Source organism: Anabrus simplex, chromosome 1 (assembly GCF_040414725.1).
Source record: "Anabrus simplex isolate iqAnaSimp1 chromosome 1, ASM4041472v1, whole genome shotgun sequence".
In the NCBI taxonomy this organism is placed as follows: domain Eukaryota; kingdom Metazoa; phylum Arthropoda; class Insecta; order Orthoptera; family Tettigoniidae; genus Anabrus; species Anabrus simplex.
In genome coordinates this window covers 1243901059-1243928919 of record NC_090265.1, presented here as the reverse complement: position 1 = coordinate 1243928919, position 27861 = coordinate 1243901059, and the positions used below count along the sequence as shown (strand labels likewise).

General features: G+C 37.9%; 1 long non-coding RNA gene across 1 annotated transcript; it reads right to left on the bottom strand.

Annotated features, from left to right (window-relative positions):
- Nucleotides 1-10710: 10710 nt before the first annotated feature.
- On the bottom strand, nucleotides 10711-27138 carry LOC136877950 (uncharacterized). Its single transcript, XR_010860827.2, has 3 exons — nucleotides 27075-27138; nucleotides 13771-13899; nucleotides 10711-11179 (listed from the first exon to the last, which is right to left on the bottom strand). It is a non-coding gene; the product is annotated as an uncharacterized lncRNA (long non-coding RNA).
- Nucleotides 27139-27861: the final 723 nt, after the last annotated feature.

Genomic DNA, 27861 nt, shown 5'->3' with positions numbered 1-27861 from the left:
CACCTCTAATAGTGCTTCGGCAGACTTTGACTGCACAGCGACATGTCAGACATTCTGCATCCGCACGTCCTACCTCTTATGGCCCAGCAACCTGGGACAGTGCTGCAACAAGAAAATACATGCCCTCACACAGCACGTGTGTCTAAGGACTGCCTAGAGCATGTTGAGGTCCTCCCGTGGCCAGCAAGGTCCCCGACCTCTCCATCAATGAACGCGTGTGGAATGACTTTGGAGGGGACTCCATCCCAGTACCAACCTGCGGGACCTGGAGGGGCAGCTGCAACATCTGTGGACGAACTTGCCCTAGGAGAGGATACCATTCCAAATCGCACAAGGGCACGCATTGCACCAGGGGTGTGCGACACCCTATTGACCTGGCGCCAACATTCCACCTTTCTTTCATACCATATTGTAATCAGTTCAAATAAAGGAGCATGGTCTTTTAGCATATGTAGTTTCATTCACTTTCAACCACTCCTTCTGGGTGCTTAACCTTTTTTGTCAAGCAGTGTAACTGTTAGGTTTGTCAGTCTGCCAAAGCTAATTTTCAGTAAATACATTTATAAACTATGAAGTTGTTTCTTGTTCAGGTATAATTCTGTTACCTATCATATGTTTTCTTTTTCAGATAGTTTATAAATTTATTCAAAATTAATTTCGGCAGACTGAAGAACCTAACAGTTATAAATTCACTGAGTCAAAACTGAAAAAGAGATGGCTTCAAATATCACAAACAGTCTCCAAATGTTTCAATCCGAGTTTTTATGTTCTATAGTACATTGTATACTCTATGATAGGAACATCTTCATGTATCCTGTTGTACTCACATTTAGAGTTGAATTCTCCATTCATTTAGTTTCTTACAACAAGTTCTCCAAAACTTTAATTTGTTTCCTATTTTTATTGTTCCTTTCAGTTCTCTCTTTACTCTTGTCATCATTATCAAGCTTTTCTTCACAATGATTTCCACATTTCTTTTCATTTGAAATTTAAAAGTTGTTCTGGAAGGACAAGACATAATAAAATATATTTTCTACTTTTTGTAAAGAATGATGTACATCCTTCGTGAATTTTCTGTTCTGTGCATTATGTGACACTCTGCAAGCAAAGTGACTAAGAATGAATCACTAAAATCGTGTACTATGTAGTAAAATTAAAAAAGGGAATTGATATATAGGCTTGTTTTAAATATTCTACACTTAACGTGGTTTTTATCTTCCTTCTACCTCCAGATTTCACATTTCCTCTAATATTTGATAATGTTATTTATATTTCTTATTCTGTGAACTCAAAATTTAGCAATACAAAACAAACTAATTTTAATCTTCTCTTCATACAGATGCTCAGCGTGTGATAGTCTCTTTCCATCTCTGATGGCTCTTGAACATCACAAGGAAGAATTTGAACACTGGTCAGGGGATGACAGCGGCCCTGAACGCAGCGAGTCTGGTGATGAAACAAGTGACGACACCGTAACAAGTGAAGAACTGGAACGATTACTCTAACATTCAGTTTTATGTATATGGTGTCTTTCCAACAGTTATGGTTGTGAAAATGTCTTAAGAAAAACTTCTCTGTAATACAATGTGTAAATGAGATGAGGATCGGTATGGACTTCAAATAATTTTTTTCTTGTTTATCCAAAAATGAAGGGATTTCTTTTAAGAGACATATCCTACCTAGTTGTTACCAGAAATGAACTTAGTAAAAGCTCTCTTTAAATTGCTTATATTTCCAAAAGAGGCAATGCCCAAAATATCATCATGCAAAGCTTCCGAGTATATTTTTATACTGATGAGCGATGAATGTCATCCATAAAATTGAATATATATATACTTTGGTTTAGGGATGAGAATTCTTGAGAATCTCATAACCCTCTCGAGTCAAAGTAAACAGTGCTGCACTCTCTATGCATTCGTACAAATCACAATGTGTTGTAAACATTTCTCCTTAGCAAAGCATGAGAACTTGAGGTTTTTGTTTTTATTTTTTTTGCTATTTTGCTTTTCGTCGCACCGACACAGATAGGTCTTTGGCGACAATGGGATAGGAAAGGCCCAGGAATGAGAAGGAAGCAGCCGTGGCCTTAATTAAGATACAGCCCCAGCATTTGCTTGGTGTGAAAATGGGAAACCACAGAAAACCATCTTCAGGGCTGCCGACAGTGGGGTTCGAACCCACTATCTCCCGATTTGAGGTATTTTACAAGACTGCATTTTTGGTTAAACTGCCATAACACAGTCATGGAAAATATCTTTTTTTTATAATTCCTTGCCTTGAGACTACCATATATAATGGATCTTCTTTGACATTACATGAATGTTATATAAACATAATTACTTATGTGCAAAAGAAATGAAATAGAAAAAAAGCAGTTTTGAAAATCTTTAAAAAAAATGAAATAATGTTTAAAATTAAATAAAGCTTGAGTGGTGTGCACTAAAATTATTATATTCAAATGAATTACAAGCAGAAGGGTGTAGATCTTTCCCATGCACCATAAATCAACAGCACAGCCTGAAATCAAATTTCAGATTCTACTGCCCACCCTGTGGGTTGACTAAGATAATTCAGACCTACTATCTTCCTTCCTGTTTGCACATATGCCTGTGCTATTCGCAGTGAGGAAGGTCAAACCACCACCTGATTCGTCTATGTCAAAAGCATGCTTAAGGCTTCTCAAAAGGATCATGAGACATGTCACTAAGAAGTTCTCAGGCTTCTTGAGGCATGCATGCTCATTTCCCATCCCTACTTTAATGATTATCCTTTCCACAGATTCTGTAAAAATAAGTTTATGAATCATGAAAAGAAAAGAAATACAAGAAAGGAACTCAAATACTCTGGAAAAGTCTTACCGAAGGATGGAGGAATGCCTTTAACTGACATCTTTACTATGAAAATTCTAAGAGATTAATTGTACAAACATTGAAAAACCAACAGAAAAGGAGGTAATAATCCTAATTATGAACAACATTCACAGCAAGAAAATTTTAAAAAGAAAAACATTTCCACCTTCTATTTCTTATTTATAAAACAATTCCTATGATGTAAAGATTAGCCAAAGTGTGGTGGGACTGATGATTGGAAGCCATGCAAAAATCCCAAAATCTGTTTTGGAATTTTTCACACCCATTGGGATCCAGTCACTGATTTTCTTGGATGTCTCACTCTATGCTTTGAAGGGGTCAATCCAGATACTGGGGAATCACATGTACAATCTCAAGAATTATATACAGCATATAAGACTCATGTTATTGTCTGTTAAACTGTTGCTTCCAGTTTTCTCATCTCACTTGACTACAATGTCAGTGTTTAAATTATGATGTATATTGCTATACTTTGCCCTAGTTGGCAACCCAAACTGTTTGGGAAGTTAAGGTAAATAAAATAAAACTACATTATTTTGTTCCAATGTACTTAAAATTCAAAATTTACTTTTTAATTATACTATTCAATCATTACCTTAATCTAGAGGAATTGTAATCGTCTCATCCTTTCCTCCCCAGACAAGAATTTTCTTTATTGCACTAATGTAGGTTATTATGGCCTGGTACATAATCATAGGTTGTGTTGATTCAGTAATATTCACTGATGTTTGCCTAGCAAGTACAGCTGGCATCTTTAAAGCTGGTGATCAAGTATGCCTGTACACAGGGAGTCCAAAAACTGCTATATAAAAAGACCAGCACATGAATTTGTAGAGTATTCTAAGTCCATTTATCACAGTTAAAATTTAGCAAAATGTTTCCATGCATCAATTGTACATTAAAAGTAAGCAGCTGGAAACATGGCATTAGAAGCATGGTACCCTTACCTATGGCAGGACAACAGTAGCTGGTGCACTGCTGTTAGTTCAGTAGTGAAGCACTATTACTTTTCATTTGTTTTGCCAGCTGTGCAACTTTTTTATCGGTTTACAATCATTCACTAGCTCCTTATTTTTTGTTCATTTTCATTCCCAATATGTTTCTTCCTTTTTTATAAACAACAGTATTACCCCTCTTTTACACTTTTCAAGGGACCAAGGAATACTGGTGTAAAAGGGGGGAGAATGTAAAAGGGGGAAACTGTAAATTGTGGGAAAAAACTTGTACAGGTATACCATATATAAAAATGCTCTGGAAAAGGAGGTAAATGTTACACAAATGCATATTATTAATTTATAGATCCAAGCTTTATGGCTGGCATCATAGGCAGTAGGTAATGATCGCACATTCTTGAAGCAATGAGGCTTTTTAGATTTCCCGATCACATAGGGGTGGAGCTTCTGAGACCCATCAGCATTGACTCCCAACATCACTGTGAGCCTCATCTTTCTGTGTTTCCCACCATGGCATTTATCTCCTTTGAATGCCAAAGTCTTGCTCGGCAACACCCCGAAAAACAGTCCAGTTTCATCTAGGTTTAAAATGTTCCTGGGTTCGTAACCCTTGGTCAGCTCCCGCAATCTTCTATCAATCCATTCTTCTACAGTTACATCACTAACTGCATTAGATTCACCACAAACAGTTTTATAAGTTAGGTCAAATACAGGAGTTGGTTAGGTTATACATTTTCCTAAATCGGTCGATCCAGCCGCCAAGAATGTTTGCCACTTTAAGCGCCTTTTCTCATAAGAGAACACCACCATTTGGAATGCCTGCGGCTCTTGAAGTTTCAAACCAACTTTTAAAAATTTCTTCCATGTTCTCGTATTTGCAGTATGACGCATACTTTCTTTTCTTGGAGTTCGGTCCGCATTCTGAAGCACTTGCTGTATTTTAATAATGTTTCCTCTGTTTTTCACAATTGTATTCAGTGTTGATATAGGAAGCTGCAATTCGCGTGCCAATGAAACACGTGTTCCGCGGTACGAATCAATCTTTTCTATTATTCGAACTTTCTCATCCATAGTGAAAGTTTTTCTTTCCTTCTTGTTTTACATTATTAGCAGGAAAGCAATAAAGCATAACAAAGGATTAACAAATACACACGACGGGAAAGGAAGATCGCAACTATTCACGTGAAATATTTTTTCAGAATGACATATTATTATTCTTGACCGCTCGACTCACATAACAAAAACAAAAAAACAGTAAATGTGACGAATCAGCGACAATAACTTTAACAACTCCAACAACAAACGCAAGTGTAAAACAATAACCGTGAAATAACGAACTCGGGCAAGACAAACACTGACACCGTCTTATTAATAAACGGTGTATAACTTTTATACAGGGTTTATACACCGTTTATGTGAAATTCATTACTAATAAACCGTGTATAAGCCTCCAGTGTATACATCTGTTATAGTTATTCATTGAATTGTTTATAAAGTCCAGGACCCTCGTATAAGCGTTGTGTAGCAGCGAGTGGCGGAAAAGGAAACGAGTGAGCAGTTTATTTTCATGGTTTTTACTGGCTGCAGCAATATAATCGTGGTGAAATATTCGACTAATCCATTTAACATCGAACACACATTGAAAGAATGGACGATAACGTTGATGATCTTCACGATATTTTAAACATAGAAGGGGTTGTAGTAAAGATATAAAGGGCATATAAGTCTCTGGTAAGGCCCCAACTAGAGTATGGTTCCAGTGTATGGGACCCTCACCAGGATTACCTGATTCAAGAACTGGAAAAAATCCAAAGAAAAGTAGCTCGATTTGTTCTGGGTGATTTCCGACAAAAGAGTAGCATTACAAAAATGTTGCAAAGTTTGGGCTGGGAAGAATTGGGACAAAGACGAGCTGCTCGACTAAGTGGTATGTTTCGAGCTGTCAGCGGAGAGATGGCGTGGAATGACATTAGTGCCGTAGACGAATAAGTTTGAGTGGCGTCTTTAAAAGTAGGAAAGATCACAATATGAAGATAAAGTTGGAATTCAAGAGGACAAATTGGGGCAAATATTCATTTATAGGAAGGGGAGTTAGGGATTGGAATGACTTACCAAGCGAGATGTTCAATAAATTTCCAATTTCTTTGAAATCATTTAAGGAAGGGCTAGGACAACAACAGATAGGGAATCTGCCCTAAATGCAGATCAGTATTTATTGATTGATACACCATTTAGAGGGTATGGCGACTAGACATCTTCGTAAAGTAAAACACTTTAGAGAGACGGAATGACAATGAAAAACTATAAAAAGAAATGATGGTTGGGCGTAATTTTGTGTAATAATGTGTTACTGCTTAATAGACTTCTGAAATTGCGAGTTTACTGTACATCATCAGCCTCTACAAAGATCTTTCTCAAATTTGAGTATAAAAAGGGACATATTCCTTGACATAAAAAAGGTATAACTTGAAAACTGCACTTAATATGATTTCCATACTTTGTAGTTGAATACTCAGATATATGATGTGAAAATGCCTAATAGAAACATGTTTGATCAAACCTTTCTTTTAGCTACAAAACAGTTTTTCCTTTCTCCTGAAAGTAAGGATTTTGGAATGTGTACGCCCTACACTTTTCAACTCACCGATTCAATTGCAATTCCTTACGCTTTCCGTACTATCCCAGTTAGGAGGTCTTGATCTTTTCTTAAGCTTTTCCATTTCTTTAGTGGCGTTCATTACACAAGTAAGCTGGAATTCAAGAGGACAAATTGGGCAAATACCGGCACTCATTTATAGGTAGAGGATTTAGGGATTGGAATAACTTACCAAGGGAGTTGTTCAATAAATTTCCAATTTCTTTGCCATCAGTTAAGAAAAAGCTAGGAAAATAACAGATAGGGGATCTGCAATCTGGGCGATTGCCCTAAATGCAGTCTTACTTTGTGTTGTCACTGCCTTTTCGATGCGCCGTGCTACTCCGCGACTTTCCAGAAAGTTTTGCTCATAGATAACCAGCAGAAGCGGTCATAAAGGCGGTGAACGTGCTAATTACGTCAGTGAACTGCAGGAAGAGATTCCTACGACTTGGAACGAGTGTATACGTGTTGTGTAGTAATACAATGCGTATACTAGTGATGGGCAGTCTGAGACTAGTTCTCGAGATTTCTCGAGACTAGCGCAGGCACTATTTCTCGCGAGAAATTTCGAGAGATCTCGAGAGCGCTGACCCCGCATTGCGCTGCGAGGAGCGTATCGTAGGCCTACATGTAGTCGGAGCCGAGTTTTGTTTGTGCCGAGTATGCGAATAGCCAACTGCGGGCCTTCTCCATTTCGTAAATACGTGTCAACAAGCAACTAGGGCGTTCATTTCTACCGAGGTCAATTTTAACGCAGTATAACATAACTGTAAAGGATACACATTCTGGCATTTTATGCACTGGTAGGTACAGTACAGTACAGTACAGTACAGAATCTGACTGCTACTGTAGGTACACGTACTTGGATACTAGAGGCGAGCATTATTCGAACTCGAGACGAGGCAAGATGCGCCTTGCTGTGTATGCAACCACTATTACGCATGAGTGGAATGTGTAATCTAAAATGCTTCAGTTTATACCATTTCTTTTTGTTAATTGCTTTACGTCGCACCGACACAGATAGATCTTATGGCGACGATGGGATGGGAAAGGCCTAGGAGTTGGAAGGAAGCGACCGTGGCCTTAATTAAGGTTCAGCCCCAGCATTTGCCTCGTATGAATATGGGAAACCACGAACAACCATCTTCAGGGCTGCCGACAGTGGCATTCGAACCCACTATCTCCCGGATGCAAGCTCACAGCTGCGCGTTCCTAACCGCACGGCCTGCTGTGTTGCTTGTTCAAAAGAAGTAAAATACGTCGGCAGAAATATTTCTGAGATGATCCGGCACTTACAAACGCATAATATCAATGAAGAGGAATCGTCACGGAACCCCCTCCGGCCCGGTCTGCATCACAAGAAGCTACCCTGTTGACTAGTGATGGGCAGTCGGAGACGAGATTTCGAGATTTCCCGAGACTAGCGCAGACACTATTTCTCGCGAGAACTCGAGAGCGTTGTTTTCGCCGAGTATACGAATAGCAAACCACGCATCTTCTCCATTCCGTAAATACGTGTCAACAAGCGACTAGGGCGTCCATTTCTCTCATTTCTAGCGAGGTCTATTTTGACGCATCCTGCCAGTGGTAAGTACACGAATGAATAGGCTAAGTACAGAAACTGGCGGCTACTGTAGGTACACCTACCTGGATACACTACTAGAGGCGTGCATTATTCAAACTCGAGACTAGGCAAGATGCGCCCTGCTGCATATGCAACCACCATTACGCATGGGTGGAATGTGTAATCTAAAATGCTCGAGTTTGCTCCAATTCTTTCGATAGGTAGGTGTTACATCGTGATCAGACCCCACATTCAATATCATATTATGACCACTGCTGGTTTCAACAGATATTTTGGTGACGAAGGAAAATAATTCCTGACAATGTTACAGAGTATTCGCGTAAAGTTAGCATAATTACCCAACAACAACAACAAGCAATTCCATGGAAAGAAATATTACAAGAAGTACTGCTAATTTAACATTCCAAAATCCAGCATTAGGCCTATCATAAACAAATTCAGTATTTCCAGTGCTTAACACTACCGCTTAGAATACTATAGGTTGAGCTTTCTACTAGCTTAACATTACAAGTGATAATAAAGTGAAGTTAAACCATCATTACCCTATAACAACAACGAAAGAAAATATGACAAGAAATACTACTAGTTTAACTTTCTAAATCCGGCATCATTATACAAAAATTCACACACAATTTAGGTATTTCAATTACTTAACACTATGGCTTACAATACTATAGGTTGAACTTACTACTAGCTTAACACTATAAGTGATATTAAAGTTAAAACATAACTACCCAACAACTACAACAACAAGAGTACAACAAGCAATTCCACGGAGAGAAAATATCAGAAGAAATACTACCGTACTAGTTTAACATTCTAAATCCAGCAGAAAATCACAAATTCAGTGTCCGTCGTTTACAGCTTTTACTTTGCACTAGCACTAATCATCATCTTAAAAGATTTGATACCGGAAAAGAATCTAGTAAAAGACTGTTGCAGGTAATTTATTCCAATCCCTTATGGTCCTGTTTACGAAGGAAAACTTGCCCACATCAGTATGCTGGTTATTATTACACTACTGTAAGTGACCGTTGCCACCGGGATATTTCCCATTTGCGATGTATTTGTTAATAATAATAATGATAATAATAATAATAATATTAATAATAATAATTAGGTACTTCGGTATATGACAGTGCAATGTGTAGGGCCTAATTGTGTCTAGTTGTTCGCGACAACTTGAAGACGATGTCCGAAATGCAACGTAAGTCGTGGATGTCGGCTATTTTGAAGAGATGCTACATAGCACAGCTCGCTGTGTTGTTTATTCAAAAGAAGTAAAATACGTCGGCAGAAATACTTCTGGGGTGATCCGACACTTAAAAACACAATATAAATTAAGAGGAATAATCACAAAACATCGCCGGCCCGGTCTGAATCGCAAGAAGCTACCCTGCCGACAACTAATGTGAGGCATCCAGGAAGGTATACATCCTAATAACAGTTAACAAATTATACGGGTTATTCAGCTAAGAAGTCCACCTGAAATAACGAGTGAACAGTTTAAGATACTGGCATTCTGTCTTCACTTTCGTTAATGGTATTAAGGAGCTCATAGTTCAACATGCAGTGCTTTCCTAGGCTTTTGACAAAATTTATTGTCACACACGTTTCCATATGAGAACTGCTGATAACTATCAAGCTTACACTCGTAGTTACTGGGACGTCGCACAGCTCGCAGCACACGAGAATTGGTCTCGAGAGCGTGGCCCATCACCCCTGCTGAAAGAATTGGAGCAAAGTCGGGCATTTTGGATTACACGTTCCACTAATATGTAATGGGGGTTGCATATGTAGCAAAGCACATCTTCCCCGTCTCAAGTTCGAATAATGCACGCCTCTGGTCTCCAAGGAAGTGTACATCCTATCTACAGTTATTCACAAATTATGCAGGGTAATTCAGCTAAGATGTCCACCTCAAATGAGCCGTGAACATTTTAAGATACTGACATTAGGTTTTCACTTTCGTTAATGGTATTAAGGGGTTCATAGTTGAGCATGCAGTACTTTTCCAGGCTTTTGAAAAAATGTATTACCTTACACATTTTCATGTCTGTCTGTTAGGTCAACAGCCCAGAGGCTGGCTGGATCCTCAAATAGCACCACCAAAGGTTGTGGGGTTATAAGGAAACCCCAAAAAACCAATGGCAGCACCAAAATGAGGAGTACTAGGCAAGATGAGGAGTGAGGTAGTTTGCCATTGCTTTCCTCATTGGGTCAGAAAGTACTATAGCAGCATGACTGACCCTGTGAGCAGCACCTTTCATAACTCAGAAGCACTAGTATTGCTCTGAATGTCATTACTCAGCACTACCCATACCCCAGCAGCTTCCATACTGTCACAGCCATGATGTTGACTGGGACTTCGGTGGAAGCTACACTTTACTCTGGCCTGTACCAAGTGGAGAAAAGAATGGAAAGGCTGGAGGGGGTTTCCAAGGTTTCTCGGGAAATAAGAAAAAGGATCAGCAGTTACAAGATTTATTATATAAATAATGCAGAAATAACAACAAAGACTAAAGAGATTTTAACAATAATTAATAATTAAATATGATATTCCAGCGCTTGAATTGAATTTTACAGCACTCAGTTCTCCACCGGGGAGTAAAAAGCTCAAAGAAAAAAAGAACCTTTTGTCCAGCAACTTCATTATCCAGTAGTAAGCTGCAATTAATAAATGTTATAGACGAACCAGCCGACATACAAATAAAATGTGTCCATAGACACGACTGGCTAAAATCGTCATTAAAAATTCAGCAGATCTCGCTGCAAAGAAGACCAAAACCTAGGCTGGCGTTATTTTCATGTCCAAAATGGAAAATACAAAGGCCGGCAAGGGCCACATCAAGTGCAGTCACGCTGGTTGACAAGTCATGCTTGTAGCGCTCAACACATGAGCGAAAGGAGAGGTGATTGACCTCGAACAAACTGCAGCAAAGTACATGCTGACGAGAAGTCGCTATTCCATAATGCGTGCGGCAAATATGTTGCCAAATGAAAGTGCAGCATAGGAGCTGACGTAGAGTACCAGCGGCGATTCCGGCCAGACCCGGAGTGTGAAGGCAAAGCATTCCCGTAGGCTTGATCCTTAAATAGCGCTGAGGAACATTCCAGATGGGACGCAACAGTGCTGTAAAACTAACGGAAGTAATTACAAACCTGTACATGAAAATCTTAACAAAAAATAACAAAATAGTGAGGAAAAGGGAGCCCAGAAATAATATTTTTAAAATTTCCAATTAATTAATATAACAGACTAAATGCAAATAACAAAAATGACCAATGAAAAGACAGAAAAGCGCGGAAGGATACACTTTCGGTACCAACCAAAAGGAAAGTTGCCAGTGACGTAAACAGCCATGCCAAGGTGCTGCAACCAATCAACAACCAAGAAGGAATGACGTAAGGCAGCGAAGAAAAGAAAGAAAATATACAAGCAGAGTTCGTTTAACCTGACATGATTGCACGTCGAAGGAAACTTATAATCAATTAACGAAAAGTAACCAGACCGAAACAACTAATTAAGGTAAGAACAACATATAACATAAATTTAGAAAAATAGGAGAGGTACCGAAAATAGCGAAAATTGCAAACAAATGGTACGTTCATGAACGCATGAACCACCAAGAGATGGATGCAAAAGTACTGTATCCATATGAGACATCATTTGACGCAATAACTGCCAATGATATACTATCAAGTTTACAGTCGTAGTTACTGGTACGTCGCACAGCTTGCACTACAGGAGGATCTGTCTCGAGATCTGCGACATCAGTCTCGAGAGTCTCAAGCGAGAGCGTTGTCCATCACTAGCGTATACCACGTTTATTAGTAAGAAAAATATACAATGCTTATACAGGGTTTATTCACTATATAACTATACAAGAGTTAAAACGAGAATCACTTGATAACGTCTCCTTCTTGTGGCTTATACTGTACCTGGCAATAAAGCAAACACCTGATATCTCCTTCTTTTCCTTCTCCTTTGCGGTTTTGTTAATTCAACTCGTTGTCGGATTTGAAAATAAGGTTTAAGTCGTTGTGAAAAACACCTTATATCAAAGAATGCGCTGCGTTGGTTAATCAGAAGTTTAATACTGAGAGTTCTAAGAGTTGTTATAGACCATGGTTGGTTGATTTGGTCGTCATGCCATGGTTACTCAAAGCGTTTTAGGTTAGTTGCGACGCCATTTTACCTCGAATGTTTTCCTCTCGAACGGCCTGTCGTGGCGCAAATGGCGGGAAGCATAAAATGTCGCAAACGTAAATTTGAGGATTTTAATACATTGTGAGCGTAGGAAATCTCAGGGGACCAACAAAAAAAGTTGTAAAAGCCGGGAACGTAAATGCGGGGTAATACTGAACTTGTAATAAACTGGTGAAGTACTAATGTTATCAGTGTAGCATTCTGGATCAAGTATGGTACTGGTCTGTTCGTCCATCACGCATTATAGAGCACAGTAGAGACGAGTACACAGGTATGTATCTCGTATTTGGAGTGCATCAATGTATGATTCACATGGTTACAAGTGTGTACGTGTAAGCATCATCCAGACTAAAATGTATTTCTATGCTTGGGTTGACCTCTTAGAGAAACTGGGATGTTAGCATCTCACAAATATGATTCTGGGCGAAATTGGTCCATCATGACGCCAGAGAATGGCCAATGTGTTTCACGTGAAGTGTCTGATGACCCTCGAACATCTGTCCATCATGTATCAAATCAAATAAGGCTGGCTTGTTCAACTGTACATCAAATACTTTGGATGGAAAATCTACCCCCATTCCATTGCATTAGGGTGCAACATTTAAGACTGCAGGATCATCAGCAGAGGATAGAATTCTGCACATGGATTTTAAAATACAGTACCATCATCAGGACCCAAACTTCACTGACTCTGTACTCTGTACTCTGGAGTGGAAAGGTGACATTTACAAACTGAGAAGTATTCAATATCCACAATTCCCATTTCTGCGTTCTTGCCAAACCTTATGTCCCGTGTGAAAGGGCCTTCCAACAACACCAATCATAAACAACTGGGCTGAAATTTTAGAAATCTGCATCATAGGACCTTATTTATTACCTGACAGACTAACTGTATGCACCTCACTTTCTTGAAGGATGCCATTACGGAACTAATATAACATGTACCACTCCAATTACAAGAAAAAATATGGTTTCATCAAGATGGAGTACTACCACATTGAGGAAGGAATGCAGACAACATTCAAACACAACTTGGTTGTGATGGTTCCATCCAATTTTCTACCAAATATACTGATTTAAATCCTTTCAACCTTTATCTGTGGGGTCATCTCAAGTCCATTGTGTATGAAAACTAGGGATGGGCAATGCTCTCACTGGAGACTCTTGAGACTGAAGTCGTATATCTAGAGACACTCGCAAAAATCTCGAAACCAATTTGCCTGTGATGTGATCTGTGCAACGTCCCAGTAACTATGAGCATAAGCTTGATAGCATATCATCAGCAATTATTGTGTGAAATAATGTTCTCATATGGAAACGTGTGTGTCAATAAATTTTGTCAAAAGCCTGGAAAAGTACTGGATGTTCGACTATGAGCCCCTTAATACCATTAATGAACGTGAAAACAGAATGTCAGTATTTAAACAGTTCACGAGTTATTAGAAGTGGACATCTTAGCTGAATAACCCTGTATAATTATTTTGTTAATAACGGTAGATAGGATGTATGCATACCTGGATACCTCGCAATTGTCGTCGACAGGGTAGCTTCTTGTGAGGCAGGCCGAGCCGGAGGAGTTCTCTGTGACAATTCCTCTTCAGTGATATTATGTGTTTAAGTGCCGGATCATCCCAGAAGTATTTCTGCAAAATGTATTTTACTTCTGAACAAACATGACAGCAGACTGTGCTATGTGGCATCGCTTCAAAATAATTCCACGTCCATGACTTACATTGCATTTTGGACATCGTCTTAAAGCGCGTACAATTAGGCCTAATTACAAATTGCACTCTAATATACCGAAGTACTTAATTACGATGCGAATATTCTGTAACTCTATAAGGAATTATTTCCTTCGTCACCATAATATCTGTAAACACAAGCACTGGTCAAGTTGATATTGAATGTGGGGTCTGATAAATTATGAGCAATAACCATGTGCACCTACAGTAGCCGTCAGTTTCTGTACTTAGCCTACTTGTTTGTGCACTTACAGATGCACAGAATGTCATAATGTGTATCCTTTATAAATACTTTATAATTAATATAATTAATTTATAAGTAATATAATTATGTTAAACTGTGCAAATAATAGACCTCAGTAGAAATGAATGGCCTAGTCACTTTTGACACGTATTTATGGAATGGAGAAGGCCTGTGGTTGGATATTCGCATACTTGGCACAAACAATATTCAGCTCTATCTACCTGTACGTCTACGACACGCTGCTCGCCACACAATGCGGGGATAAGGTCTTGAGAAATCTCGAGATCCCATCTCAGACTGCCCATCACTAATGAAACAACCAACCAGGAGACATTTTATGCTGGCGATGTTTCAGTTAACGAAGAAATGCTGCTGAATATGAAGATGCATTGAGATGTGTATTGCAGCGAATGAGGGAACTCAACAATTTACTGTAGATAAGCCAATGATGTGTGTTGCTTTACTGGAATACATGTTTGATTGACTTTATTATTATTATTATTATTATTATTATTATTATTATTATTATCATTATTATTTACAGTTCTAATTTCTGTGTTACTTGAAAGTTAATTTAATATCTGCACATTACTACAAATATCAATACTCAACAGGGAAAGAAACCATCTGATTTAGTTGATAGCAATGTGCAAAACTTCCAAATTCATAAAGAGAAAATGACAATTTAAAAAAAAAAACTAAAATTTGCCAACAATAACATCTTACTTACATGTATTCCTGGGGGGTTTGATCTCTAAACTATGTGCTTGTTACACAAACATAACCAGGATAAATGGACTTACGAATTCACAAACTGGTATACTTATACAGTAGTTTCCAGAGACCCTGTAATGAATGTACATACTGCAGGAGAAATTCCTAAAAAATGCGATGGTGTTACTGCCTAGAACATTCTAGTTTGTGACATTACTTTGTAGCTGTAGTTTGGTTTCTGTTGTTCCCTGTTCTGGGATCATCGTAGGCTCACCTTGGATTCATCGGAGGGAGATTTTTATATTATCCTGAGGGTGTGACTGTGATGACTGCATTTGACAGACTTCTATCTTACCAGTACTGGAAATAGCAGTACCTTTTCTCTTCTTAGTTCAGTTCCCCAAAATGGGAGAATATCATAAATATATCAATCGAAAGTAATCATATCCTGAAAAAATATTGCATGAATGTATAATCAAATAGCAAATATTTAAGATTAACTTAAATATTATATTTAAGTAGTCCGTCTATTCAATACATATATAATTTATTACATTTAGTACATGTTTCGTCCCCTAAGGGACATCATCAGCTATAATAAACCACAATAATATATCAGAATACCAAATTTATATTAAATTGGAAAGAAACATTAAAAACATTATTGTATGATAGGGAATTTAAAATAAAATATTGGCAAACTTTGTTAAAGTTGCAAGTTATATAATTAATAAACTGTTTAATGAACAATTCAACAATTCAATTTACGTCACAATGAACAATTCAACAGGATCATCAGGAGAATAATAGAAAAATTATGGAATAATAAGTGCAACATTAAGTGGATTACAGAAATCACGGAAAATATGGATGAACTACAAAGTACAGTGGAAGACCTAAAAAACAAAACTGATAAAATCAGGAAACTCACAGACAAACAAACCAGACTGCAAACCAGAATCAACAAACAGACAATACGAAGGGTGATTTCCGATGAAGAAAGAAATATAAGATCCGAGAGAATGAAGATGTACTGAAGGAACCTAAATGAATAAATGAACACTGGATTAAAGCCACTATGTTTATTTAATGAAGCCGAGCTTTCAGCCAAATTGCATTGGCCTTCATCACGGCAAGTTAAATTATGCTTCCAACAGTGAGCAAAGAAATTCAAAGTAACGTGGAAGTCATGACCGTACTATCCACGGCCTACCCCACTAATAGGACTCAAGAATCGTCGTGCTGTAATTCACCGCCCTCTGTCGATGGTTTTGTGAGTGCGTCCCGCTGTTCCATGGTGGATTTCATGGTCTGTACTGTAGAAATGTTCCGCTATGGCAGACTGGCTTATGGCATACTCCATTGTGGATGAAAGGGCGACATTCTTTACCGATCTAATGTGTTCTTTCACCCTGGTGCTGACAAGCCTTTTCGTCATGCCAATGTATGAGCAACCACAACCACGTGGAACTTCATACACGCCTGGTGTTTCAAGATGTGGTTTTTCTTTGAATGGTCAAAACAGGGATTTGATCTTCCGGTCTGTGGTAAAAACTGGAATTATATTATGCTTCCTAAGAATGCGCCCTATTCTGTCAGTTATACCTGCCACGTAAGGAAGGAATGCTTTCTTCTTTTTACTGTAGTCTTTGTTGGTACTATCCCTGTTAGGCTCATTGATCTTCACAGCTCGTACTATGTCTTCTGATGTATAGTCGTTTTTCTTCATGGATGTTGTCAGTTCTCTTAATGCACTTGAGCAGTTAGCAGCGTCTGCAACATTATTCACCCTAGTAAATAACGTTCGAAGGAGAGCTGCTTTTTGGCATGGGTGGTGATGTGAGGATTTATGAAGGTATCTTTCAGAATGTGTAGGTTTCCTGTACATTGCATGGCCTAGAGTACCATCATTCTTCTTGTATACTAGCACATCAAGAAAAGGTAATTTACCTTCATTTTCTACTTCCATCGTGAATTTGATTTACTGTTAATGGAATTTAGGTGTTCCAAAAATTCATTTAATGTATCCCTTCCATGGGGCCAGACCGAAAATGTGTCATCCACATAACAATAGAAGCACTTAGGTTTCAATGGCGCTGTAGTTAATGCAGCAGACTCAAAGTGTTCCATAAAAATATTAGCAGCCACTGGTGACAGGTGAACCCATTGCTACTCCTTCTGTCCGTTCGTAATAATCCCCTTTGTAGTAGAAGTAAGTAGATTTTAAACAAACTGCTGCGAGATTTGTCAAGTCCTCAGACAGGTATTGCCTGATGTAAGCAAGCGTTTCTTCTACTGATATATTAGTAAAAAGTGACGTAACATCAAAGCTTACCAGGATGTCACCTTCGTCCACTCGTAGCTCACGTAATTTCTGCAAGAAGTGTTTCGAAACTTTAACGTGATGTTCTGTCTTCCCTGTTTCTGGCTGTAACAGTGTATAAAGTTGGCTAGAGTGGTCCAATGAAGGCCATAAGATGTAAATAATAATAATAATAATAATAATAATAATAATAATAATAATAATAATAATAATAATAGTTCCGAGGTATCTGTGGAACAGCAGAGGTGAAAGAAGGTGCGGGCTGGAATAGGTCTCAACTACCAAATTAAAGTTAATTTAAAACTGTAACAAAGGTTATATTTTCTTTTCAAAATCAACAAAGAACAAAGTATAACAAGTACCAAGTAGCAGATCAACAAATTAAGAAATTACAGATTACAGTTCGTTACAAGTTTTGGGCTATGAGCCCAACTTTACCAATGTACCCAGTTCATACAAAGGGGCAGAAAACCCCAATCATGCCAAGGAGCACTTGCTCCCAATTACCATGTTAAGCCTCCTAGAGGCACGTTTCACACACAAGAAAGAGCAGATGCGCTCTCAAAGTCTTCAAGCCTATTTAAGAGGCCATAAACTGACTTTACACTAACTGCCCTCAAGGCACACATACAGTGAAACAGGGGTATCTAATACCCAATCTACTGGGCCTCCGCAGGAAGGAAAACAAAACGGGTTAAGTAAATGGCCCAAAATACAAAATTGAATAGAGGCGATAACTTGCACTCCTACACAAAGTTTTTGGTCTAAAACCTATGTGGCGCTAGGCCGATTATACAGGGGCTAATCCCAAGCTAGGGAGGTGACATGTATGAGAAAACTTACTACATTAAAGAAGAGAAGAACGGTTATGAAAACGTAGTCACCTCCTTTTCAAAATGAAGGGGAGTTCGAGAGGGTGAAGCACTCTCTATCCCCGCTTTACAGTTCAAGAAATAGTAGTTTTTACATAGATAGAAAAAGGGAATTACATTTTAAGGAAGATGGATTACATTTTAAAGGTTTCGAACCTTCTCCGGGAGTTAAACTGCTGAGCTAGCAAGAATTAAAGATGTTAACAGGCCATTACCTTGTTGAAGAACTTCTGCTTGAAGAAAGAGGCGCTTCCCGCCCCCTGCTACATATTCACACACTAAGAGAGATGTTACTGAAGTGGCCCCGAGACCAGAAAATCAGCAGTTTTTATATCCTCGTGGAAAGTTCGAGACCTTTCATGAATGATAACAACCCGCCCACAAACTTTTATTGGATAACAGCAAAAACTAATATACAAGACGAGGAAGAAACACCTTATTGGTGGAAAATTAATTACAAAAATTCTTGATTGGCTACATTCAAAACAGGTGGAAAGAAAGGATTTATATTGCCAACCCACAAACCACAGAACAAAATTTAGTAAAAACAAAACTTAGGAATACAAAATTTCTTCAGGAGAGTACATTCCTTTACACCAGAGTGCGTTATTATAGTTTTGGTAGAGACATCTGTTAGAGAATGTTCAAACTTCTTGATACGGAGCAAACAAACACAAATCGAAATAGACACAGTTCAGAACACTTCAAAATTACCAAATTTACAGTAGTGACATCTTCCGAGAAACCATTGAGTTAATACAGTTTGTTAAAGTTCAGGCTTTCTCCTGTAGAGGAGTTTCAACTGGCGCAATATTTGAACTAGCGGCGTGGAGGTGTATCATCCGGTACAATAATAATAATAATAATTTTCTTTTTGTGAGGGAGTGTGGAAAATCTTTCATAAGACGCTTGTGAGGGTCCGCACTCAACAAGTGTGTGGAGATTCTTACCCACTAAAAACCACACTCCCTTTTCCCCACGACGATTATCTCTGCCCCAGAAACCGCTCTCGCATTACTTCAGGACGGATGTCGTGCTTAATGCATCTTGTGCTTCATCTTCCTTCTTCTGCTTTACTCTCTGTCTTTCTTCTATACTATGAAGAAATTTTTAGAAGTATCCATGACCTGTCAAGAACTGTGTGAGATGATAGTTCACTTCACCATGATTTCGGCTAACCCATACGCCCAGAGAAGGTATCAGTCTTTTCGTTCATTTCCCTCTAGAATCATCTTCCCATCTTGTTTGCCATCATTGTATTCTGTGAATAATAATAATAATAATAATAATAATAATAATAATAATCATCATCATCATAATAATAATATATCAACATTCTAGAATTCTGCTGATAAACCATATCAATGTGGTATGAGTTCTGGTGAGCATATTTATTAACGATGTCAAGAAATGAAAAGGAAACAGCTAGAACCTTGAGAAAGAAACCATTCCAGCTTCTTCCAAGAGTTGAACACCATGAAAAAAACATTTCATAGATGACCAACAGTGTCCTGAGTCCATGAGCTTTCACCATGCTGACCAAAACCTCAATGGAATGACCTGCCTAGGCGATACATAGGAAATTAAGCATCATCAATATACAGTAGAGTCTCGCTCATCCGACCTTCGCTTATCCGATATTCCGTGTTATCCGACACTGTTAGGCTTAATTTCAACTTTTGATGGAGACTGAATTCAGGCACACCCGCTGTGGAGGGTGCGACCATGGGACAAGCACTGGCCTGAACGCTGGCGGTAGGACTGGGTTTTTCTCAAGGACAGGTGCAGTGAGTCTTCAGTCATTGTAGTATTGGTTGGGTGCGGATGTTATAGTTTTCGTATCCTCTGTGAATATAGCGAGTAAATGGAAAAAAGTGACTGTTTCTATGGAACACAAATTGAGTGCATTAAAGAGACTGGACAAAGGGGAAATTCTTCAAAATGTGGCTTCAGATTATGGTGTTGGACGTGTTACAGTGGGAGACTTGAAAAAAACAGAGGGAAGAAATTGAAAAGTTGTGCTCTACCAGAGCAGAGAAAAACAATGAAAAATGTCAGTACGAAAAAGTAAGTGAAGCACCATTTCTTTGGTATCTCAACACTGGGAAAAGGGCCTGCCAATATCTGGCACCATTCTGCAGGAAAAGGCTGTGTATTTCCAGTAGTAGTTTAATGAAGGGGACCCTAATTTTCCTGCCAGTGCTGGGTGGCGTGATCGGTGGCAAAAACGGTACAGTATTAGGTAGCTTAATATCTGTGGAGAAAAGTTTTTTTTCGTAAGACATCTGGAATGTTTTCGTTTAATACTGCATGTACTGTACAACTGAATTGGTAATTCAATAAGTAGAGCACCGTAAAACATGTCATTATTTTAGCCTTCCTGTTTGTTTCAGTTCATTTTCAAAGTTATTCTGTATTATCCGACATTTTCGGTGATCCGACATACTCCAGGTCCCGTTTACGTCGGATAATTGAGACTCTACTGTACTACTATTGAACTTGGTGACACATTATAAACTGTAGCAATCAGATATATCCACAGGTTTGCAAATTTCAAATATTTTCTTGGCAGGAATGAAATAAACAAAAGTATGCCAAATGACCACCTTTAAATAGGTTTCAAGGCTTTGTCATGTTCTTTAATTTAGCCGAGTACCTGTAGATAGATGAGAAATCCTCACAAATCTGCTAAAATAGCCAAAACAACCAAGAAACAAGCACAGTGGAGCCAGCCTCACTAAGAGCTTCATACTGTAACAAAGCATGTAAACCATTGTTCACTAAAACTTACAACAAACTATAGTATAAGAAACTTGACTTACACCACCTAACTTGTAATAATTCTCTTTTAATAATCTGCTTTACGCTGCACAGACACAGATAGGTTTTACACAACGATAACTTGTGCTATTGTTCTGTATGAGAATAGCAATGTTCTGCTAAAGTAACAACTGCACAAGAGTTTATAACTATACACATTTAAAATTAAAATATTTTTGACAGCTTCATTAATTGGGTTTTATTGATTTGTAACTAAAATCAGATTAATTTTAGTATAGTTTGTCAAAAGTACTCAAAATTCTTGACTACAAACCTCATTAGAATTCACTTCTGTACTTATCAACTATTGATGAAGGTTGAATTTTAAAATGACTTTACTTCTTTGAACAATTCAACCTCAAAATAATGGTCAATATCTAAAATAAGGATTGAAACTAATGATTATACAAACTGTATTACTCTTCCAATGAGTGTGTTTTTTGTGGGCTTCTCTTATCTTCCTCTCTTGGCTGCTCTTATATCCCAACATGTTTCAGAGTTGCATTAATATGTTTAGCATGTAATTTCCTTTCAACATCTTCCAATTATCACTTTTTAAAGTCTTGTGATTAATACTGAAAGTTCCGCATGGAATGTTTTGAGAGTCTGATTAACTCATGTATGTGAGCAACAATTTCCCAAACAACTCTGTTAGCATGTTTTGAAATGTAGGCAATATAAAAGAGAAAATATGAGTTATATATATTTATGTAAAATGTATGTACTCCATAATAAGAAAAACTGTATGACAAATTAACGTAAACTACTAACACACTGCTCTGTGAATGTTCGAAGGCAGGGATGAGCATTGGAATGCACAGGTATAATGCAAGCAGAACGACATCTTATGCTAAACAGTAAGAATATTGGTTGATGTGATCACACTACTATATACATGATTATTGATTACCTTCTCTTGCAGACATCCAAATCTTGGCATGCTGTACACTCTACAGCAGCAGGAATTTTGATCAATGCATGCACACTGCTAAGATTACATTCGCATCTTCTTTCGGATACTCAAATACCCCACTTTCAAAAGAACAGATAAGATGCCATTATAATTTTGAAGTTCACAAACTACCCAAAATGAATCAGTTTTCATATTTTGTCATTCATTTTTAACTATTATTTTGTGAATTTGTGAGATGACTGAAATAGGCTACCATACTATTTTGTTTTTTCCCTAATTTGTTGCTGATGATTAATTTATAAGGTTCTTATATTTTTATTTGCACAAAACAATATTTTTTATTTTTAAAATTTATTTTAGTGAGGGGGATCTTATTTTAATTCCTCTTGAAACAATAATCACCATAATTTATTTTAAGTTTCCTCCCACCAACTTGACGTAAAAGCTCTTGCACAAAGCACAGTCCAGTTGAAAGATGTTCTGCAGTACTGTATTCTGATTGCAGAGAGTATGTTGCTTCATGTGCAATAATATGCTCATCCCTGGATTTAAGTATATGATGAAAATAGCACTCAGTAGTCCAAACTTTTCAGTAAGTACTTCAACCAACATGCTGGACTGCTGATCATTTCCCATGAAATGGGTTTTTCAACAAGCCAGAAAATATACTAACAGAGATCTCACACATTCAAGCACACTTAAAAGTCAATTGATTGTACCAGAATTTGATCTTGTAACCTTAACTGAAGTGAGCACTTAATCAACTCCACTACAGTCAATCAAGAGAAGAATTCGTTAGACAGACTCATACATTAGATTGTGGGTGGATGGAAGGAAAAAAGAGATGTCATATGTGAACAAGTGGCCAAAGAATAAGGGAAATCATCTGATGTTCAGGTGAATGCTCCCCTGAACCCAAGGGAATTTATATCCAACTTCAGAATCCCTCAGAATGAAAGTGTATGAAAATAAATTGTTTCTTTAGTAAGAATGTTCGTATTCAGGCCAATCTGGACCAAGTTTATGACGACACAGATAAAGAATATCGGTTGAAATTCAATCAAGAGAGAGAGTATAACTTGGGAGGTAGCAATGCTGGTGAAAGATATGCTACATAAGAGCAAGTGACGATTCCTGCAGTGGTGTGAAAAATCTTGTCGATTTTGAAATTGAATATATTACTAAATAGGTGCAGGAACCATTTGTACTACTACTACTACTACTACTACTACTACTACTACTACAACAACAGGTTTTCCCTTCATGTATTCACCAACAGCACATGCAAACATCTAGCAAAATTTTCTCCTCTTCAACAACAAGGCCTACTGAAATCTATGGACTAAAATAGAGCTCATCTTTATCTTCATCAACTGCATTTGAATAGATGTCTTTTCATTTTCCTCCTGGTTAGCTTTCATACATGACCATTTATGAAGAATAGCTTTTTTTTTTTTTTTTTTTTTTTTGCCTCATATTCCACCTTTCTAAATTATCCATATTTGTTTGTCGTGCATTTTCATTTATTAAGTCATTCTTTTACATATCAGTGTCTTACAATTAAGGACCATACCTTACATTTCAGAAACAGTACTTCATTTGTATATCTTATTAGGAATACAAAAAAACTAGAAAATTAGATATCAGTACTGTTTATAATGGCATGTTTTAGACTGAAATTCTAATATATATTTTTATGGAACATTTGACAACATGGAAGATTTTTATAGACATGAAATTATATCTGCTGCTTCATGATTCTGCCAGATAATTATGTTTTTGAGAGGAGAGTGCAAGTCTGTAACTGTTAATTAATATAGTTGCAGTATCTTGTTAAGAAAGTGAATGTGCATGTATACTACACACAGATATTGAACTTGCTGTACCTTTTACAAAGTGTGAAACAATAAATATGAGGTGCAAAACCCAGTATACCTTGCTCACAGATACAGAATTCTAGGACTATTTATTTTTACAAACTCATACCTTCCCTCAAAAGAACCGTGACAACAATAATTTTTTACCAGCTAATCCTTTCCTCCAATCTATCCAACAGCAAAATTTAAATTCAAACAGAAGAAACTCGAGAGATCAATGGAAGAGAATTTGAAATGTACAGCAAGTATGGAAAGCAGGTAATATTTAAGTACATATTTTAACATTGAAACATACACTGTTATATACAGTATATGTAATACTGAATATATCTGTCCAGAATATTTGAATGTGTCCGAACTCATGCCTCATTTCTGTCTTTAAAATATTACATCAACAAATGGAAGGGAACTAGAATGGAAGATAATTTTATTGAAACAACGTATTCACTTCCCTATTCCACTGACGTGATAAGTACCAGTACTGCAGAAATAGCAGGTAGGATATTATTTGAGGAAATTTTGTAAATAAGCTATGAACACAAATGGCTTGTATGAACCACTAACACTGACCATTTTTTAAGCCACCTTTACACTTGCTACTACTATGCTATACCTTAACTAAGCAGCAATCTGATATAGTAGTAGTTGTCATCGATTCCACATACTTCTTCAATGAATGTTACATATTTTTTGTATACTATATAATTGACCGTAAAATCTAACACAAAATACAGGTAACAAACCAAGCTGAAAAAGGAAGGAAAAAATCAACAAAAATAGTACTTAGGGAAAACACCTTGCTGGCAAGACCTAGCTCAGAAAGAAAGAGAATAGAAGCCCTGAAAAGTCGTGTTGCAGAAGAATACTGGAGGTGAGATAGGTACATCAAATCACAAATGAATCACATTGGTGAGGAAGACAATTTTTCAAAATTTGACCAGAAGAAGAGACAGAATGATAGAACACATCTGAAGACACCCAGGACCTGCTCAGTTACAGTAGTTTCTGAGGTAAGTGTAGGTGGTAAAAACGGTAGGAGTAGATCAAGGCATGAATATGACAAACAGATTTTGAATAGATGTAGTATTTATGTAGAAATGAAAAAGTTAGCATAGGATAGGGTGGCAATAAGAGCTGCATCAAACCAGTCAATGAACTGATGACCCCAACAACATAAAACTAGTAAAATTATTATGAAATGATTTAGGGCCATGGTTATTTGAGAATGTTTCATGCTGTTGTTCAAAAAGCTCAATTATGTCTATCGTTTAGTCAGCTCTCTACTCGCTTTAATTCTTTGGGGTCCTTTGTCAGACTCTTGACATTTCTAATAACATAGTTCAAGTCCTATGTGGACCTGGTTCAATATAACTAAGGTCAGATTTTTATTTAATTTTTGATTATATTTTTTACATTTGTGAGGCAAACAGCAAAAGAAAGTTATCTAGTGCCTAGTCTATTCATTACTCTGAACAGGCATCATCAGCGATGGCAGGTCAATGAAAAAAAAAAAAAAAAAAAAAAGCAAGAGTTTAGCTTGTCCTTCCCAATGTGCAGGTTCAAGAAGTAAACAGGTAAGTTGAGATGTTCTATACTGATGCTTCAAACACAATGACAGATAGGTTATTTACAAGTTTAGATTTTTGAGATTAATTTGTCATTAAAGGAACAATACATACGAAGGGCATACTATATTATTTTACACTTTATTTTTTTCTACCCAAATGAAGTACATCAGATGTTACGTCCACCTTCTCAACATAATCTCCTTGTAACTGTATGTACTTTTGCCATCGATGTGTCAGTCTCTCCAGACCTTCCTGAAACCATTCTTTCTGAGTGCCGCATACCCATGGCTTGACAGCTGTGTCCAGTTCTGCAAAATCCACAAAACTGCAACCACGCAGTGGTTTCTTCATGTTTCCGAACAGGTAATAATCACTTGGTGCCAAGTCGGGAGAGTATGGTGGGTGTGACAGCACCGTGGATCCCATTTGATCAATGGCAGCGGTGTAGCCATGTCTCATCACCAGTCACAAGAACAGCCATTAAGTCGGCTGGATCATGATCATGGCGTTTCAAAAGTTCTCTGCACACGTCCACACGCCTCTGCTTTTCGCCTGCAGACAAGAGTCTAGGCACCCACGGGGATGACACCTTCCTCAACTGTAAGTGGCCGTGCGATCCGCTGCAGGGTGTTTCGGCTAATTCCCGTGGCTGCCTCCATTTCCGTAAATTTGATGCATTTGTTTCCTTGGATAGCCTGTTCGACCCAGGCAATGTTGGCTGGTGTTGACACTGACACATTCCTTCCAGAACTGGTTCCCTTGTCCACCGATGTGCGCCCTGTTTTCCAACCTTCCACCCAGTCGTAAACTGTTTTCCGTGACGGTGCATGTTCTCCACACACTGCCAACAAGTGCCGCTTTTAGGTCACCGGCTATCCACAGTTTACAAAATCCTTGTGTTACAAGAATGTATATAATAAAACTTATCTTTGCCGGCCAATTTTTGTATGGTTGATGTACAATTCATTTTAAACAATGAAGAATAAATTACAAAACGGTCCTTTAATTTTTTTTATCAGTCACTACTGATTTGCATTTAGAGCTGTCACCCAGGTGGCAGATTCAGTATCAGTTATTTACCTAGTCTTTTCTGAATTAATTTCAAAGGAGTTGGAATTTATCGAACATCTCCCTTCATAAATTATTCCAATTCCTAATATTCCTCTTCCTACAAAATTGTATGCTCCTGAATGAAGTTGGAGTGCTTATTTTGGTCTATCAGGTGATGGAAATGGTGCAGAATATGTTTGTATCATCCAAGTACACCCACACCTCATCCAGGGTAACTACCAATTGCCACTTATCATCCACCAGGTAGTTTTCATACAATTTTCTGGTATTGGTGAACCTGGAATAAAGAAAAGTTCCCAAAGGGGTTCATGGTTATTGCATGTTAATGTGCCAGAGAACAACTCAGGATTCACAGAGTTGCAAGTAACTGCTACTTTCCTTCCAGGAGAATGTCATCTACCCCATATAGTAAATTCCTAGTTTGTATGGTGACGACAGCTGAAAAGTTTGGATCCACTTGGAAGAGGAATCCAGTCACATTGCCGATCATCCCTAACCCACTATCAATGGAAAGTTGCAGAGAGAGATGTGCATGTGATACCCTTCAGAACAATCCCTGTGAAGTCACCAGAAAGCTCAACTTCGGAATTTTACAGCTGAAGCACAGCCTTTTACCTAGACATCCTGCCACCATGATAGGTCTTTGGAAAGCCTGTCAAGAGATTTTGGCTCACCTTCCCTTTCCTGCCCTATGTTGCAGCCTTCTGCAGTGGAAATTGAAATGTATATACAGGCCCATGGACATCACATCAGACAGTATCGGTGGTGGCAAAGGAGAATCTCACACTAAAAAAACAGTAAGAAAAAGTATCTGAGTTTAACTGGGGCAAACTAAACAGGAAGAGGCTGCTACCACAAATGAGAGATAAGAATATGAAATAGAAGAAGCATAAAATTTCTGTATTACAGAAGGAAAACAAATTTATGGCGAACTGTGTCACTTCTGTAGCAAAACCTAACAACAGAAGTCACCCTAATGTTAGAAATAGTCAAGTACAGGGAAGAATCTCAAAATCTGTGGCCATCATGGAGTACAGAGCCAGAATGGGAGGGATGGACCATACAGATCATTACTGTTCTGCATATGGTTTTATTTTTATTTTATTTTTTACAAGTTGCTTTACAATACCAATATAGTTTGTCCGTTATTGGAAATTATAAATTTTCATGCTAACTCAGATTCCCTATGAGAACCAACATCTTTATCAAGTTGCTTTACGTCGCTCCGACACAGAGAAGTCTTATGGTGACCATCGAATAAGAAAGAGCTAGGAGTGGGAAGGAAGCGGCTGTGGCCTTAATTAAGGTAAAGCATTTGCCTGGTGTGAAACTGGGAAATCATGGTAAGCCATCATCAGGGCTGTCGACAGTGGGGTTTGAATCCACTATCTCCCGAACGCAAGCTCACAGCTGTGTGCCCCTAACTGCACGGCCAACTCACTCGGTCATACGGTTTTATGT